Source organism: Salvia hispanica, chromosome 5 (genome assembly GCF_023119035.1).
Source record: "Salvia hispanica cultivar TCC Black 2014 chromosome 5, UniMelb_Shisp_WGS_1.0, whole genome shotgun sequence".
NCBI classification, from domain to species: domain Eukaryota; kingdom Viridiplantae; phylum Streptophyta; class Magnoliopsida; order Lamiales; family Lamiaceae; genus Salvia; species Salvia hispanica.
Window position 1 is genome coordinate 35,837,000 of NC_062969.1, and position 11,835 is coordinate 35,848,834.

General features: G+C 33.3%; 1 pseudogene; it reads right to left on the minus strand.

Annotated features, from left to right (window-relative positions):
• The window catches only part of LOC125189934, a 1,299-nt pseudogene extending 1,032 nt beyond the window's left edge, over positions 1–267 (minus strand).
• Positions 268–11,835: the final 11,568 nt, after the last annotated feature.

An 11,835-nucleotide genomic window follows, 5' to 3' on the forward strand; every position in this document is an offset into this window, starting at 1 on the left:
CCCCCAAATTTTTTTTTTGGCAGGGTTTTTGGGTTGAATTGGCACTTCCCCTTCCACCTAGCTGGTGGCGGAGGCATCCCTTGTCGCTGGGACGGATGTTCAGGCAGTACTCCGGTGTCCAAGACTCCAATAATCACACCTTTACCATAATTGGAGTGTTTCCAGAAGCCTGTGTTCTGGTTCAACCCCAAGAAGGGGGAGAGTGTGTTGTATGCAGAGACATGGGCTTCTGAGGCCTGCCAAGATGAATCCTTTCTTCTTCTCCATGCCCTTTTACTTGGTGGGTGAAAGCCTAGCAGCGAACCCCTTTAACATGGCGGTATGAGTAAACTAGACGCGTTTCGTCCTCACTCGTGCTAGCTGTGGAGCCGGGAGAAAGAGCGGTACCAGCTCTCTAGATCTTCGGACTGGGAAATGAGACAAAGGTTTGCATCAGGTCCCTCAACATGAACAATGTAGGTTTCTAAGGTGTTTTTATTTTGGTACTCAGATGCAAATATGGGCAGTCTAGTGATGCATAAAATGCAAAAGATGGTAATCCTAAAAGAAAGGAATGTCATGTTTGTTAACAAGGAATTGTTATTGTTGGTGTTTGTTTGGGATTCCCTAATCTTCCATTCTTATAGAATCAATTTTGTATATGAGGGGCTGCCATTTTGACCCATAAATATTTTCCACACTATAGTGCTCTCATGATCATTATTTTTTTTAACTTTTACTTCATTCTGGTGAAATTTCTATTCGTCCAGTGCTAGTGCTTTTAAGTTATTAATTCGCTTGCGGTACTCGTGCACCAATTTTAATTTTTTTAAAATAGTTTTATATAAAAAGATGTGATTTAATCTACTTTTGATTATTTTGTGAGCTTTCCTTACAAACATTAACTAAAATTTACGAAGACTCGGGTCTACTTAGGCCGTTTTAAATTATACACTACAATTTATAATAAAGTATAGAAAATTAGCCTCAATTTATACTTCAAGACCAATCTCATTTATTAAAATAGAATCTTGGGTTATACCCTTATCATTAACTAACAAATAAAATATTTAATAAAAAAATAATAGACAAGCTCATCAGATAAAAAATACCACAATTAGACAAATTTTTTATTTTATTTTTATCAAAAACTAAATCACTAAAAAATACTACTCCTTTGTCCCGACTAAGATGACACACTTCTTCTTGGTCGGCACAAGATTTTTGGACTTTTTTGGTTAAGAGCATTCCCCTCCGTGCTCTTGCCAAAGAGCACGGATCGGCCCAAACAGGGCGTAGCTACATGAAGGGATAAGGTGCATTTGCCTCCTCAACATACTTATTTTTATCATTTTGTTTTATAATTTTTCAAATTGTTTTCAATTTCCTTATAAATGCCCACACAAATTTTTAAAATTTCTTTATATAAATATTTTGCCTTCCAATTGAATTCTGGCTCGCCGGCCAGACTCACTTTTATTTATTTTTTACCCCGCTTCAAAATAACACTACATCCATGCTCTTCCGCAAGGACATGCTCAAGGGTCCCAACATTCTATTATTCAATTTAAATAAAAACATTTCCATAATATTAAAATGCATTAAAAATACAAAAATTTGAAGTATAAATGAGAGATAAGTTGATGTAAAGAATGGATGATGAATGTGAGTTTTATAGATAATTTGGGTTAAATTTTTTAAAAAAAAAAAAAAATGGTAAAAAAACGCTACATTTTGGGATCAAAAAATATTTCTTTTTTTTCGGGATTATTTTGATTTTTTATGAATTATTAGAAATAAATAAATTTAACAAAATAAAACGAGCCAATCACGAAACGCCACTCCGCCTCAGCGCACGACGTACTAGATGCATCGAGGTTGTCCCCGCTGGGCCCAGCGAGTGAAGGAGGCCAGGGGTGCTGGCTGCTTGACAGACGACGTCGTTAACATCTGTGGATGCTCTAATATAAAAAATGTGTTTACTTGGAAGAGAAAAAATGTGTGTAGTTGGAGAGAGAAAAATGTGTGTAAGTATTAAATGAATAAAGAAGGAGAGTTTAATATTTAATTGGAGAAAGAAAATTGATGCAATTTTTTTTAGCACTAAATAATCTCCAAGCATACATAATATATATAGTATAGTTAATGTCATTACGGATATCAAATCAAAAGGAAAACTATCACAAATTGGTTACCCTACTAGGTCTTATAATTTGGAAAAACAAGAATAATACACAAGGAGACAAAAAGATGAGATAAGAGAATTCTATGGATGTGCTTTCCCGTATGGTATCGATTTCAACTACAACACTCTAACACATTCATACTTCACTAGAACGAATCATAACTATATTATCCATCGGCAAAAAATGGACTATAGACGTTATCATCTTAAGTGGGATGAAGTTACATCCATCGTTGCAGTACAATTGATTGGATGATGTATTTATTTCATTTTTAGTTAATAAAATAGGTACCAGCAAGATTCCTTTTTTTAAAATTTAAAAAAAATATTATTCACAATATTATATAATAATTTATATATATATATATATATATATATATATATATATATATATATATATATATAGGGGGGTATTCATATTAATGTATAAAAAGCTGTTAAAATGGAAAACTAATCTAATCCATTGATTCTTGCCTTTTTAAGGGTCATATTTGTCCCAAAGGGGAATTAATTTAAACATTAAAGAAGGAAAAAGGGTAGAAAAGTAAGTTGACATTTTGAGTGTTTTTTCTCTTTCATAATTCACGCCTACCATGATTTATTAGTTATTTTCTTGACTTGTTTTCCTTTCTTAATTATAAATATTTTAGTTGATTACCCTTTTTTTGTTTTTTCGGCATCTTTTTAACAAAATTGTTTAAATTAAGAATATTTTCGTATTAGTTTAAAAGGGGTTTAAAAAGGGTATAAAAAGAAACGTTCGGTATAATAATGTAAAAAACGATATAATAAGGGTGAAAAAAAAAAAGGGAAATTTTTTTCAAGCAAGGGGTTTCATACCATTTGGGTTTAGCAATCCATTGGGCTAGGTTGTAGTACCGACTCACTAAAGAAACCTTCACCAAGGGCAGAAAGATAAATCTTTTCCCATTGGGTTTAGTAATCCATTGGGCTAGGCATATTACCAACGCTTGCTTATAATTTATGTTTTTATTGTTGTGTTTGATGTACGTAACCGGTTTAATAATGTACGAAAATGGTATAATAATGTACGTAAGAAGTAGGTTGATGTCTTGCAGCACGTTGGATCCATACCATTGGGGTTTAACAATCCATTGGGCTAGGTTGTAGTACTGACTCACTAAAGAAAGCTTCACCAAGGGTAGGGAGATAAATCATTTCCCATTGGGTTTAGTAATCCATTGGGCTAGGGCATATTACCAACGCTTGTCTATAATTTCTGTCTTTTATTGTTTGTTTTTTATGTACATAAACAGTATAATAATGTACGGAAATTTTATAATAATGTACGTAAGAAGTAGTTTAATGTATTCCAGCACGTTGAATCCATACCTTTAGGGTTTAGCAATCCATTGGGCTAGGTTGTAGTACTGACTCACTAACGATACATTCACCAAGGGTAGGGAGATAAATCCTTTCCTCTAGGGTTTAGTAATCCATCGGGCTAGGGCATATTACCAACGCTTGTCTATAATTTCTGTTTTATTGTTTATTTTTTATGTACGTAAACGGTGTAATAATGTACGAAAACGTTATAATAATGTACGTAAGAAGTAGTTTAATGTCGTCTTGTAATGTATGAACCCTACACATTAATGTACAGTTACTACTACGCCAAATAATAAATAATTGAACCCTATGAGAACGACTCTAACTCGTTGCCCTTAGTGAACGTTGTGCTACTGGTTGGTACTACACCCTAGCCCCATGGACTACTTAACCTTTGGGGGAATGGATATAACTTCTGTCCATCATCAAACAAATTTCAATCTACATTACTCAGTAGGTGACATATACATTAAAATACAACTTTTGTACATGATATACTACAACACAATAATAATGTAGCACATCTTTGAACATCTTTAATGTCAGTCGTTGTCCAAGTCGTCCTCGTAATCGATTCTTGCACTCGTTGAACCTATCCAGAAACACATACAATGCAATATCAATTAATGTACATTTATGGCTAAATAATGGAATGGAACATAATGTACAGATGTAACTAAATGATGTAACAAAACATGATGTAACCCAAGGGAAATGATTCAAACTTCACGCATGTACATTAAATGTCACTTTTCGTACATTAATTACTGTATGCAATCCAAAACACACATAAAAAAAATGAAATTCAATGTATGTGGTGGTACTATACCCTAGCCCCATGGATTGCTAAACCCTAGTGGAATGATTCAAACTCCCCATCCTTGATGATGGTTTCGTTTTGTGAGAGGGTACTGCATCCTAGCCCCATGGATTGTTAAGCCCAAAGGGTATGGATTCAACTCCAGCCAAACATTAAATCCTTACACAGGTACATCATTTAGTATTATGCATGTACATTAAAGGCCAATTTTCGTACATTATTTACTGAAAATAGAGCATAAAAAAATAATGTACAACATCAGACTGAAATAATGTACGAATTTGATTCAATAATGTAACAAAATTCGTACACATCTACCTACATGATGTATCATGAGAAGATGCACAAAAAATCAGAAGCTCATTATGTACTAATCTATGTGGATGATGTAACTGAACGGATGTTCTTAATTCATGTTAAATATGGCATGTATAGTGTAGCAATAGTTCAAACAATGATGTAGCATCAATTTAGAGCACAATAGACCTCTTAATCAGACACAAATCCTCAAGAATGATATCAAATAATGTACATAAAAAATCAAATTCTGGTTACAGAAGTTTAGAATAAACATAAATTTGAAGAAAATTTAAGTTTTAGGGCTTTACCTTTCACGCCGCCGTCGGAGCTTTAGAGAATCGACCGATTCGTCGTCGTCTACAGCGTGAGAAACGCGTCGTGATGGTAACCAATTCTCCGTAGTAAAACACTAACATAATGTACCGACTAACCGTTAATCTAAGCCATCTGATTAATCTATCCAATGGATTATATTAGTACTATGTTTTACACTAAGGGGTCAAAAGGAGGGTAATGCATATATATATATATATATATAGGGGAGCATTAGGGTCCTATTACACCCTTAGTGTCTATTCTCTTCTTAATATCAACCATTAGATTGATAGAATGGATGGACTAGATTAAAAGGACAAATCTTATTCCGTATTGCATTATTAGTTCATTTTCGTGCATTGTAAGGGTAAAGCAGTAAAATAACATACTAACCCAGACGTTTCAAAACGGAAGGTGCGATATTTACGCGGTATTTTCATCAACCTTTCATCTCCCCTCTCTCTCACTCCATCCCATCAACATTCTCTCAACCCAATTTCTCCCCTAATTCAAAAACAAGAGAAACCCTAGCCGCCGCTCTCTTCCACTCGAATTCAAATTCAGCAACGATTTCCGCCGTCAAATCGCCGTCGACCGCCGATTCTATCTCACAAAAGCTGCTGTTTTGGTTCGCGGTGTGGGTTGATAGTCGAATCATCTCCTGGACACAAAAAAGGTGTGTGTTTGCAGTATATTTTTTAGGTAGAAACACTACTAAACCTCGATTGGCGACGTTTATAAACACAACCAGTAGCCGATTCACAGTTTTTGTTGTCCTTTGAGTTTCGATTGGAAATAATGCACAAAATTATTTTGCTCGTTTTTCTTGAAAAAGATGAAATTGCTACCATTATAGTAAGGGTTATGTTCATTCTGGGTATATTAAGTTATGTTGTGAGTTATAGCTTGGTTTTCATCCATTAGCTTTCGATTTGGAATAATGCACAAAAGATGTCTTTTTTTGTGTGGAGAAGATGAAATTGTTGGCATTTGATTTAGGGTTGTAAGCTATATGGAAGTGTATAGTGGAATTTTGACCAATATTTACATTGTTCGTCATTTTATGGTTGAAACCTCACTGATTTATGGTTGAAACATCACTGATTTCGTCAATATTGTCGCGCAGATATAGAATGACTAAAAGAGGTCGGCCATACAAAAGCCAACCGGAAGCTAGTGAAGGTGATGCATTATTTTATCATTCTTGTACATTATTGTCCATTTCATTGGATTCGAACTCTGTGTTCATTGAGAAATTGCTATTTTTTGCACTTTGTGGTATAGGTTGCAGTATAAGAAGTAATTGTTTAGTATAATTTGGTTTATACATTAAATATTTTGTTCTGTGCATTGGTTAATAGATGTGGTGCATTATTTGTTGTAACGTATACATTATTTGTTCTAAATCATATCTTTTTCATATTCTGGACAGCATCTAAGCAGCGTCGGGTTGAGTTTGCTCAAGAGCGGGCTGGATTGATTGCAAGAGTAATCATTAGAAACGCTATTGACGTTAACTTTAAGACTGTTGTTTTTGGATAACTTATTTTGATTTGTTCAAAGGACGACTTGTTTTGAACCGTAGATATCACCTGATAACTGAAGCATATTTTGCTACTAGTGTGTTATGTAGTAAAGTGATAATGGATAAATTATTCACTGGATTTTGAGGAACTTCTGCTTGGCCCGCCATGGAATAAATAAAGTGACTAATGCACATAATATCATTATTAATGCAAGGCTATTATTCGATAATGCACATTAACAAATTAATGGAATAATGGTATAAATAAAGGGAGTAATGCAAAGAAAATCATTATTAATGCAAATGTATTATTCGATAATGCACGTAAACAAAGTAGTGGAATAATGGTATAAAAAAAGGGAGTAATGCACAGAAATGCATTATTAATGCAAACCTATTATTCGATTAGCACGTTAACAAAGTAGTGGAATAATGGTATAAAAAAAGGGAGTAATGCACAGAAAATCATTATTAATGCAAGGCTATTATTCGATAATGCATGTTAACAAATTAATGGAATAATGGTATAAATAAATGGAGTAATGCACAGAAAATCATTATTAATGCAAAGGTATTATTCGATAATGCACATTAACTCCCGAAAAATCCAAATTTATTATGCATAAAATGTTCACAGTACTAGAAATAATAAAACTAAGACAACGAAACAAATAATAAAACTGAATGCAAGACGAAAACTAATTTTTTAGGTACAAAACACATCAAGCTTTCCTCTTGCCTTTACTAAGCTATTTCTCCTTCGCCATCTCTTTAAGCATTGGACAACCACCTGCATTTAAGAGTGAAACCAAATCGTGCATTGACTTCGTCTTCCTCGTTCAACCTCTTGCTGCCCTGCCTATTGCATACGCCAAAATACCAAGTAGTAACACTGTCCGCCTTCCTCATTCCTTGTTTGCGCGTATCAAAACCAACAGCGTGGGCATACACATCATAAAACGCAAAAGCAAAATCTAGGGATTGGAACTTCTGACCAACCACATGCTTCAATTGTGGAGAACATTCAGGTATAACGAACACTATACATAAAACCAAAAAAAAATACATATCAAAATTTATTTTCATTATATGATATCAACCATACATTACATATAAGATAGAATGCATTATACACTGCTATTCGTACATTATATAAATCCAGAATTGCAACACAACAGAGGTGAGAAAACAAAAATAAACACTAAACCCTAATACATGAGACTTGTCGCCTAAGCAAAATACTAAACCACATCCACCAATTACTGCTAAAGCCTACTGGACTAACTTCTTCCATTGTTGAACAACACGAATTCGATAATATGGCACGATACGGGGTTGCTCCAATACAGAAAAGACTACTATTCGTACATCATAACACAGCAGCCGAGAAAACAAAATAAACACTAAACCCTAAACCACATCCACCAATTACCGGTAAAGCCTACTGGATGGTTTCAAGTTACATAATCAAATTAATAACAACATACCTTCCTCCATTGTTGAAGAACACGAAAACGATAATATGGCACGATACGGGGCTGCTCCAATATGGCGACGACGAGAAGTATAAAAAAAAGAAAAAATCGATATGTGAATCAAAGAATAAACCATGCAATCTTTTCTAGAATGATGAATCGATATGTGGATCAGAGAAAAAATCGAGAATGATGGAAGAATAGAGGTAAAAGAGAAGAAATATTTTCTAGAATCAGAGAATAAACCGCCGCAATCTTTGAATTGAGATAATCATGCACTTACCATAACCGTCTCCAATGTGATTACCACATAAGCCCTTTTCAATTTTTTTATTTAATAAACAAATATAAATCAGGCCCAATTTTCGGCCATTAGATCTAGGAAATGGATGACCAAGATTAGAAAGGAGAATAGAACATTAAACCAAAGAAGGATATGAATACATCCCTATATATATATATATATATATATATATATATATATATATATTTGAAGACACAATAGTACAATATGAGCTACATATTTATTTAAAAAAATTTATTTGGCCATTTTTGGTAATGTTTTCTTTAGTTACGTCGAAGACGTTGACGTGTCCACTTTTAATCTTTTGGTAAATTTTCTTTAATCTTCCTAATATATGGAGTAGGGGTGGCAAAATGAGTAGCGGGTAATGAGTAATTCTCATCTCGACCTGCTATCTGCCGAGTATCGGGTACCCATTAACTGACGATAACGGGAAACGGAGCGGGATCGGGTGGTGTGTTTTAGAGTTTTGCGGATAGCGGGTATACCAGGTTAGTCCCGATAATACTCGTTATTATTAGTATTAGCCATATACCATCTTTTAATATTCCCCCCGTTCCATATTAATAGAGGCGTTTCAAATAGTTAAAGTGGAGAAAAAAAGTAAATAGTTAAATAATAATAGCCATATACACACTCATTTTGAAAAATTAAAAATAAATATAGTTAGGATGAAGAATAAATAAAGTAAGAGAGATAATAATGTAGAGAAGAGTATTTATATTATTATTTTTCCAAAATGAGTGAAGAAAATGAAATGCCTCTATTAAGGCAGAACAGTGAGAGTATTTTATATAATCTAAGAGTTCTTTTGAAACATTTTTATATTCCAACAAACGTACAATTGAAAACTCACCGGAACTAGCTATAGAGTGTCCCCTCACTTTTATTCTCAATTTATTCAAAGATTATCATCGATATTAATAAAGTAAATTAGGGAACATTGACGGTTATTATGGTTTTCAAATTTTTTATTAGGATTTTGGGTCGGGTAAAGGTTCCCGCAATATCGGGTACGGGATACTCGACACGGGTATCTGGTAATCCCGGTATGTCGCGGGGTGGATATTGGAACAATAAATTTGGCTAAAATCGGGTACGGGTGCCCGACTTGACTTGTCGGGTGCGGGTACCCGCAGGTAACCCGTTTCGCCGCCCCTAAATTATGGAGTAATATATATTCTGTTTCGTAATGTCATATAACATGTTCTCCTCATAATATATGCTCATTGCTCACACCATATTTCAACCGTCCCTTTAAGTCATGAATAACGGAAGTGAGGGAGTACAATCCACACGCACACTGATCTATTTTTCAATCAATTGACTTGACCCGTAATGATAAATTTCAACAAACATAAATATGAAATTTGCTTGAAATTTAGTTATAGTTTAACAGTTAAGTATAATTTAAACAAGTTCCAAAGATTGTTGGGAGCGAATTGCGAATACAGTTTGAGATAGTTATTTTTTCAGATGAAAATTTGGTCAGTCTAGTGATGCAAAATATTGCAAAGATTGGTAATACTAAAGATAGGAATGTCATGTTTGTTAACAAGGAACTATTATGTTGTCTTTTATTTTTTATTTCCTAGTCTTCCATTTTTGACCTACCAGACTTTTGTAGTCGACCTATCAATATTTTCCATAATATATATAGTGCTCTCATGATTTCTTTTTTCACTTTTTCTTCAATTAATTTGCTGAATTTTCTGTTTCTTCATCATTATAAGCTGCACACTACAGTGCTCCCATGATCATATTCTGCGATGCTTGTGCTCTTAAGTTTTACTAACATTTAACGATTTGTTTGTTGTACTCGTGCACAAATTTTAATCTTTCAGTATAGTTTAAAAATAAGGTGTGGTTAGTACTCCCTTGTGGGCTAACCTTTTAGTTTGTGCTAACCTTTTAGTTTGTTTAATACTTTGTGGGCATGATAGAGAAAACATTAACTCCACTTGATCCAAGTTGACTCAAGTCAATATAGAAGATCTGTACCCATAACAATTATTTTAATTTACTGTTAAAATTACGTAATATGATCTTCACTTTCCAATCTGTGTTCCACTATTGATATACTTTTAATCATTTTTTTCCTTCTATTTCATTCGTAGTGCTTTATTTTAATTTACAATTTCTAACTAGAGTTTACTATTCTAAGTAAGGTTTACAATTGAAAGTAAGGTTTATAATTGATCAATTATTTAATGTATAAGTTTTTGAGAATAATGAATTATTAGAGTTGATTATTTGAGAACTAGGGTATATGATATTTTCAAAATTTAATTTTGAGTGATAAGTGTCGATTGCTACCAGTGGCGGACGCAGGATTTTTATACTGGGGGGGTCCAAATTACTATTAACGATAATTGCATATTTTTAATGTTGACGATTCTAGAAACAACCCGCCACATTACGGAGTTGCGAGAAAGATGAATGGAAGAGATAAATAGTTTGAGCTGCATTTTCTCTTCTAATGCTTTTACCACTTCTTTTGTTCTAGTCCAGATCTTTTGCTTTGTTTTAATATCATAGTGATAAAAAGAATGTAAAGACAAATGGTATGTCATTATATATGTTATTATATTTTATAACAATAAAAACAAGATAAAAATCTAAAATGACAAAGAATATATATGAAGAATGCCTGCAATGGCAATCGACCCCACCACCAACTGATTTCATGACCAACTTGAAAACCAACTTTGCTAACTAAATGCTTTTAAAGTTACAAATAATTATAGACACTACACTAATTAGCCAAATGGGTGGGGGTTCCAAGGAACCCCCACAACTACACGTAGGTCCGCCATTTGCTACCCTAGTTCTTTACAAATAGAAAATGCTTTTATTTTGGTCGGTCCATTGCAATTATAAACCTTTTATTTTAGAAAGAAATTTATTTCTAATGAAGTGAGATTTATTCTTCACTAATAATAATTCCTTGATCAATTTTTTTTTCTATCTCTCGACTTTATCATTTGTGCATTAAAACTTAGTTTCTTTCAGAAGTTCCTAATTTTAAAGGATGTATACGATATGATTCACCATGTAAATATGATATTTATACTTAATTAAATAATTTTGAACATGATAAGGTACATTAAATTGTGAACAAAATACATCATAGTATTATTAGATTCATGTTGTTAGGAGCAATTAATTGGTTAACGAATTGGTGCCACAAGTCACAACATAAACAATTTAGGTTTATATACTGTTTAAATTATTCTTCATGCCCCATGCAAAGCTTAGTGCTAAAGTTTGAGTCTTCAGATATCAAATTAGCTTGTGAAGCAGTTACATTGGACAAAGATGATATTTCTGATGATTCATTGTCAAATCTTGAGAAGGAATTCACCTTCACAAACTGGGTCTAAGATCAAAATGTTACTCCCTCTGTTCATAGTAGTAAAAAAATAATTTTTGACACGTAGATTAAAAAAAAAGTATGGAACGTACAAATATAAAGATAATAAAGTAGAAGAGAGGAAAAAAAGTAGAGAGAATAAAATAAGAAAGAGGGAAAACTAAGAGTGAGAAAATGTGTTATTTTTTACTATAAAAATAACTGACTCT